We start from the raw sequence: 7,963 nt of genomic DNA, 5'->3' as shown, positions 1-7,963 counted from the left end.
GTTATATTGTACTCTCCCAAGTATTTAGTACGGGGCTTTGCATACATTAAGTGCTCAATCAATATGATCCCATGAATGAATGAATATTAATATAATTTAGGGAGAGGACTAGAGCTAGTTACATCGGGGACAATGAAATAATAATACAATGACAAATACACTGTACACAGGATAAAAGCAAAAGTCAGTAGGGAGCTGTGGGCTGGAGGAATGGAATGTCATCCTCCTCGTGAATTCGGAATCCACAGTTTTCCTTCGGCCACAGCAATGGCTCCTGCAGCCGAGACAGGTGGTTACATAAGGCCTCCTGCTGCTGGTGCTATTCTCTTTTCTTCCACGATAGTGCGACACGGATGAGGCTGTGGTCTCTTTGGGGGTGCAGAGGTGAGCCAGTAACAGTTCGCCAGGAGGCAAGATGGCTGGTGTACAAACACGTTAGGGGTAGAAGCAGAAGGGAAGGAGGGCAACGGTCAGTCAGCCAGTCAATTGTACTTACTGAACACTTACTGTTTGCAGACTACTGTACTAAGCACTTGGGAGAGTACCATATAACAATAAAAAGACACATCCTTGCCCTCGGTGAGCTTACAGTCTAGAAGGGGAGACAGACATTAATATAAATAAATAAATTATAGATATAAGTGACAGAAAACAGCATGGCCTAGTGGATAAAACGGGCCTGTGAATGCGAAGGTCCTGGGTTCTAATTCCGGCTCTGTCAATTGTCTGCTTTTTGACCTTGCGCAAGTCACTTCACCTCTCTGGGCCTCAGTTCCCTCATCTGAAGAATGGGGATTAAGACTGTGAGCCCCATGCACGTTAGGGACTCTGTCCACCCCGATTTGCTTGTATCCAACCCAGCACTTAGTACGGTGCCCGACACAGAATAAGCACTTAACACATACCATGATTATTAACAAATACCATAAAAAAGGCAATAGTTTGCTGTCTCAGGGTTTACTGAGATTAGAGAGAGTTGCAGGATGTTTTCTTCGTAGGGTTCCTCTTTGTGTTTCTGCAGCGGAGAGGACGGCTGGCATTGCCCAGGGGTTTGCTTTCTCTTAGTCTGGTGTGGCTTGCGTTGTTTTCCTTCTCTGGTGAAAGGGTCACGAGCAAGGTGTGATGATCTCTAGCCTCCTGCATACTGGCCGGCGGGAAGGATGATCAGAGTAGTAGCAGTGAGAGAGATTTGGTCAGGTGACTGGTTAGCATTCGGTCGATCCTAGGAGCCATCGCTGGGATCTCTGGGCCCCTCTTCCGATTTCTCCTGGGACACGCCATGGGGGATCCAGTCCCGGAGCAGTGATGGGGCCGCGGCTCTCTGCCCTAAACAATCCCTGCAGGGCCACAGAGATGACCATCGAGGGGGAGAGAGGAGGAGGCTACTCCTCTGGACTATTCTCTGTTCACCCCAGTGGTCACGTTGATTTTCGGGCCGAGCATCAGTCCACCTCCTGCCTTTGTTACCATCCCCGAGGAAAAGCCAGGCTCTGGGACTCACAGTCTCATCAGCCCTATGTTCACGAGCCCCGTGATGAACCTCTTGAAGAACCAGAGCATAAATGTGGACATGTTGAGATTTCTAGAAGGGAAGAGGAGTTGAGATGAGTGTTATAAGCACTTACTACGTACCAGGAACTGTACTTCAAGCCCTGAAGTAGATACAAGTTAATCGGGTTGAATACAGTCTATGTCCCACATGGGGCTCACGGTCTTAATCCCCATTGTATAGAAGAGGTAAGTGAAGCACAGAGAGGTAAAGTGACCATGCCCATGGTCACGCAGCAGAAAAGTGGGGGAGTCTGAATTAGAACCCAGGTCCTGCTGACTCCCAGGGCCGGCTGCTATCCACTAGGCCTTGCTGCTTCTTCGGGAAGAAGTCAGGGATGAAGGTACAGGGCCCATTCTGACACGCCGGGCTCTGACTTGACTTGTCACCCCAACAACGCAAGGGCCAAGGGGGTGTTTTGAAGCAGAATTTGTGCCTTGAGCCAGAATAAACCTCATCCTCAGCTTGCGGAGAAAAAGGTAAATATCTCTGCTGTCTCCAGCCCCAGGACCATGGTGTCAGCAAGCCTGGATGATTGGCAGGCTGCCCCTAAGATTTCATCTCCTCCATGAAGCCTTCCCTGGCTAAACCCTCATTTCCTCTACCCACTCTCTCCTCTGCATCACCTACATGCTTGGTTGTGTAGCTCTTAAGCACCTTGATACTCACCCCAGCTCCACAACATTTTTGTACACATCTCTGCATCTCCCTGACTTGCTCCCTTTATTCATCCCCACCCTCCCAGACCCACAGCACTCATTTATATATCCGTAATTTATTTACTTAGATTAACGTCCGACTCCCCCTCTAGACTGTAACTTGTCGTGGGCAGGAAATATGTCTGTTTATTGTTATATTGTATTCTCCCAAGCTCTTAGTACAGTGCTCTGCACATAATAAGCATTAGATAAATATCACTGATTAGCTGACATTCTTATGTTCTACTAGTTCTCCTATCTCTAATTTATTTTAATGTCGGTCTCCCCTAGTGGACTATAATCTTTCTGAGGGCAGGGATTGTGTCTGCCAACTCCAGTGTATTGTACTTTCCTAAGTGTTTAGTTCAGTCCTCTGCACACAGTAAGCACTCAGTAAATACCACTGATGATTGATTGATCGCCCTTGATGTCCCTGAGGCTAGTTATCATGACCAGCCACTGGGTTTCTAATGGGTGGCCAGCTAGTCCTGAGGTAGGGGGGCGTGGAAGGAAAAAAATGGGGAAAATGAGGAAAATGGGGAAAAATCATCAACCTGATTAGAGAAGCAGTGTGGCTTAGTGGAAAGAGTACGGGCTTCAGAGTCAATAGGGTGTGGGTTCTAATCCCAGCTCTGCCACTTATCAGCTGTGTGACTTTGGGCAAGTCACTTAACTTCTCTGTGCCTCAGTTACCTCATCTGTAAAATGGGGTTGAAGACTGTGAGCCCCACGTGGGACAACCTGATCACCTTGTATTACAAGGCTTGGCACACAGTAAGGACTTAACCAAAGCCATCATCATTATTATTATTATTACCTTTTATCTACCCCAGTGCTTAGTACGGTGCCTGGCACATAATAAATACTTAAACAAATCCCACAATTATTATTGTTAATGTCTTGAGAAGAGTAGGAAAACCCAGAAGAGAGCCTGGTGGAATGTGCATGGGAAGAAAATGAGAGGCAGGAGAGGAGCCAGAGAAGGGGGGTGAGAATCAGCTGGGTACGGTGTCCTTGAGACTGGGAGTTGAATGGAATCTTGAAGAGAGGGAGTGGGTCACAGGTTCCCACACTTAAATATCATTTTCTGAAAAAAAAAATTTCTCTACTCAGAATCTCAAATCTCAGAATCACCTCTAAACTGTAAACTCCAGACAGAGAACATGTCTACCAACTCTGCTTTATTGTCCTCTCCTAAGATCTTAGTACAGTGCTCTGCACACAGTAAGCATTCAAAAAATAACAATAATAACTATGGTATTTGTTAAGCGCTTACAATGTGGCAGACACTACTAAGCACTGGGGTAGATACAAGCAAATTGGGTTGGACATGGTCCCTGTCCCACGTGGGGCTCGCAGTCCTATTGATTGATTGACTGATTGATCAAAAGGACTTACCTTTCCCTCCCTGGATGTAGGCTCTGGAGTTTCAGTTGGATCCACATGGTTTCTCTCACATAGCTTCTCTCCTGCTCTCCTCTCTCTTGCTCAGGCAGTCAGGGCAAACACAATCCATCAACAATGCTGTAGGGGATGACATCACAACCAGGGGTGGGACCAGTGATTTCACAGAAAGGAGGCATCGTGGCAACTGAACCTGGAAGCCATTTTTTTGGCCTGCACTGGGGTTTCGGATCTGGACTGGGCCCTGTGGTCAGCTGGGCCAGCTCTGCAGATGGGGAGGCTTTCTAACAATCGAGACAGTGTGTTGACACTAGGGTTTCTGAGAAGACTCATGGCCAACGGTAGAAGCCAGTTGTTAGTTGCTAAAGGGGCAGATTGCTCATGCAGTTTCGCGACCAAGCCTGAACCTTCACCCCCAAAATTCCCTGAGGAAAGATACGGCTCCCTCGTGAAAAGGCCCCGCCTCCTGGTGACTTCATCGGTTCTAATGACAGTTCCACCACCTGTCTGCTGGGTGACCTTGAGCAAGTCACTTCACTTCTCTGGGTCTCAGTTACCACATCCGTAAAATGAGGATTGAGACTGTGAGCCCCACTTGTGACCGGGACTTTGTCCAACCCGATTGGTTTGTATCCACCCCAGCACTTAGTATATTATTATTATTAATTATTGCTTAGAGACCCAAATCATTGGTTCATGGGAAAGCGGGACAAGACTTGCAGCCGTGTTTGATGCACTCCTTGACTCTGTAAAGTGGTGATAGGAATGACATCAGTATAATGCATGTGACCACGGTCGGTTCTGCCCTAACCGTGTGCCTTCACTATACTTTTTGGATAGAACACCATTAGAGAATTAGATTGTTGGTCCAGCAGTGCAAGTCTGCTTGGATTCAGCCCAACTCCATGTCTGACTTCACAGTTTTTTGTTTTGTTTTGCTTTGGGATTTTTTTTTTGTATTTGTTAAGCACTTACTGTGTTTCAGGCACTTTATTAAGCACTAGGTAGATATAAGGTAATCAGGTGGGACATAGGACTCATGGGACTCATAATCTTAATCCCCATTTTACAGATGAGGTACCTGGGGAACAGAGAAGTGAAGAGACTTGCCCAAGGTTACAGAGCAGACGAGTGGCAGAGCTCTGAAGTGCTCCGAACCACCCCGCCCCAGGTCTCCAAGCTAGGGCATGGAAGCCACGTTGGGCTTAAACGGTTCTGCCTGATTTCTGAATTGTCGTTCTTACATTATTCATTCATTCATTCATTCATTTAATTGTCTTTATTGAGTGCTTACTGTGTGCACAGCACTGCACTAAGCGCTTGGGAAGTACAATTCAGCAATAAAGACAATCCCTGCCCACACCAGGCTTACAGTCTAGAAGGGGGGAGACAGACATCAAAACAAGTAAACTGGTGTCAGTATAAATAAATAGAAATATAGATATATACACATCAAAACCAGTAAACAGGCATTAATATAAATAAAAGAATTATAGATGTGTACATTTATACACAAGTGCTGTGGGGAGGGGAGGGGGGGTAGAGCCAAGGGAGTGAGTCGGGGCGACGCAGAGGGGAGGAGGAGCTGAGGAAAAGGGGGGCTTAGTCTGGGAAGGCCTCTTGGAGGAGGTGAGCCTTCGGTAGGGCTTTGAAGGGCGGGGGGGAAGTGTGATTGTTTGTCAGATTTGAGGAGGGAGGACGTTCCAGGCCAGAGGTAGGACGTGGGCCAGGGGTCGACGGCGGGAGAGGCGAGAACGAGGCCCAGTGAGGAGGTGAGCGGCTGAGGAGAGGAGTGTGCGGGCTGGGTTGGAGAAAGAGAGAAGGGAAGTGAGGTAGGAGGAGGCAAGGTGATGGAGAGCTTTGAAGCCAATAGTGAGGAATTTTTGTTTGGATATGGAGGTTGATAGGTAACCATTGGAGATTTTTGAGGAGGGGAGTGACATGCCCAGAGCGTTTCTGTAGCAAGATAATCTGGCCAGCAGATTAGCTCCCTTTAGACTGTAAACTCTGTTTAGGCAAGGAACATATCTACCAACTCTGTTGTATTTAGTACAGTGCCCTGAACACAGTAAGTCTCACTAAACATCTCTGGTTGTTTGATAAAGACACTCTAAAAAGGGGGCAATTTGAGTGCAGTTCTATAATGACCACTGCTACTTACTGCCTTTGGCCACTGTTTTTGATTCCTGAATAGCAGCTGTAGAGACAGTCTGGCCAAATGGAGTAGAGTTCGAGGATCTTCCATAAAATTCAGATCCAATCAATCAACCGATGGTATTTCTTGAGCACTTACTGAGTGCAAAGCACTATCCTAAGTACTTGGGAGGGTACAGTACAAAAGGGTGGCTTGTAAACTCCCACAAGAAGTTTACAGCCTAGAGGGGGAGACAAACATTAAAATGGGCCACAGATAAGGGAAATGGGAAGGTATAAGGATATATCACCATGGCGTAATATAGATAGAGCATGGGCCTGGGAATCAGAAGGTCATGGGTTCTAATCCTGGCTCTGCCACTTGTCTGCTGTGTGACCTTGGGCAAGTCACTTCACTTCCTCTGTGCCTCAGTGCCCTCATCTGTATAATGGGGATAGAAACTGTGAGCCCCATATGGGGCAGGGACTATGTCCAACTCGATTTGCTTGTAATAATGTTGGTATTTGTTAAGCGCTTACTATGTGCCGAGCACTGTTCTAAGCGCTGGGGTAGACACAGGGGAATCAGGTTGTCCCACGTGGGGCTCACAGTCTTAATCCCCATTAATCAGATGAGGGAACTGAGGCACAGAGAAGTTAAGTGACTTGCCCACAGTCACACAGCCGACAAGTGGCAGAGCTGGGATTCGAACTCATGAGCCCTGACTTCAAAGCCCGTGCTCTTTCCACTGAGCCACGCTGCTTCTCTTGTATCCACTCCAGCGCTTAGTACGGTGCCTGGCGTATAGTAAGTACTTAATAAATATCACAATTATTAAGTGCCGGGAACTGGGGATGAGGTGACTCTCAGGTGCCTTTAAGGGGTGCATAGATGATGCAAACAGGAAGGCAAAAGGGAAGCGAGGGCTTAAATCGGATAGGCGTCCTTTCGACAGGGACATTCTAAGACCCAAAAATGCATGAACTGGGATTGTTTCATCATCTTCTCGACTCAGATGTTGAGAGAGGCTGTGAGGTCTCTGGGGAGGATTCTGGGAGACTGTATCTCCTCCTAATATTTTTCTGGATTTTGTGTGTTTGGCTAACCCCCAGGAACATTTAATAACTCCCATTGCTATTGCTAACACCATTCGATTGCAAAGTTGTGTTTCCTTAACGGTGCCCAAAAATATTCCCTGGGCTAATTATTATATTAAGCCCACAAGGTCAGGCCTAGGGGACTGGTGTTGAGTGTAGAGGTGATGAGAGGGAGGGTGGGGAATCTGTGAAGAATGCTTCTCCTGGAGTCTCACCCTTTCCATTCGGAAGATAGGTGAGGAGACACTGTATTCTCAAGTAGACAGGATAATTTTCTCTCTCTTTTTAAGATGACTGTTACTTTGGGTTGGAGGTCTATGGCACTAAAAGGTCAAATTTCCCTTTAAAATGAATTGTATTTTTAATGATGCTGTGAATGCATTTAAGCGTGTTAAAATTAGATGTTGGGTATAAGTTCTGCTGGGTCTTTAGAGGCACCGTGAAGAAGCGGGGCGATTTTTCACATCGTCCAAGCCTCCCAGAAATCTACTAGTAAGGAAAGGAATTTTTCTGGCATGGGTTACCCAGATTATTTGTACATTCCATATAACCCAGTGGCTTTAGGTAATCACTGTATAAACACCGTGTTGGCTTATTATTACCAGAAGGCAGGGCCGGTCTCTTCTCAAGAAGGGAGAGTTTCCTGCCTGTAATATCAGGACTTTGGTGCTAGGCAGAACACAGAAACTGGGTGCTGGTGCCTCCGCAAATGGAGAAAATGATAAGCACACTCAGTACGTCCTCAAAAAATGTCAAAAGTAAACAACAAAGGGAGTCCAGAAAGAGTCTTATCACCAGGTTTGGACTCTGAAGTCAATAATTCTGCAACCAACCTTTTTTTAACGTTGAAAAGCGAGCAAAGGTGAGAATGATGCAGTTCCCAGGAGTGACGATCTAACTCCAGCTTCAGAGCAGGAAGATAGGAGACTCTAAGAGACTGCTGAATTAAACTGACAGGAGACAAAAGCAGAAGGTAGGGAGGCAGAGAAGGGGAGTGAGGCAAAGCAGAGGGAGCTGGAGAGAGGCAAATGGAAATAGAGAAGATGGAGAGAGGCAGAGGAAGTGGGGGTGAAGCAGAAGG

At 46.8% G+C, this 7,963-nt stretch overlaps 1 long non-coding RNA gene across 1 annotated transcript; it reads right to left on the bottom strand.

Moving 5' to 3' along the window:
- Positions 1-938: 938 nt before the first annotated feature.
- Positions 939-7,773, bottom strand: LOC114810208. Its single transcript, XR_003757939.2, has 3 exons — positions 7,716-7,773; positions 3,646-3,771; positions 939-1,582 (listed from the first exon to the last, which is right to left on the bottom strand). It is a non-coding gene; the product is annotated as an uncharacterized LOC114810208 (long non-coding RNA).
- Between the last annotated feature and the right edge of the window lie 190 nt (positions 7,774-7,963).

Source organism: Ornithorhynchus anatinus, chromosome 3 (genome assembly GCF_004115215.2).
Source record: "Ornithorhynchus anatinus isolate Pmale09 chromosome 3, mOrnAna1.pri.v4, whole genome shotgun sequence".
Lineage (NCBI taxonomy): Eukaryota > Metazoa > Chordata > Mammalia > Monotremata > Ornithorhynchidae > Ornithorhynchus > Ornithorhynchus anatinus.
Note: the sequence above shows the minus strand (reverse complement) of the source record. Positions and strands in the feature narration are given on the sequence as shown.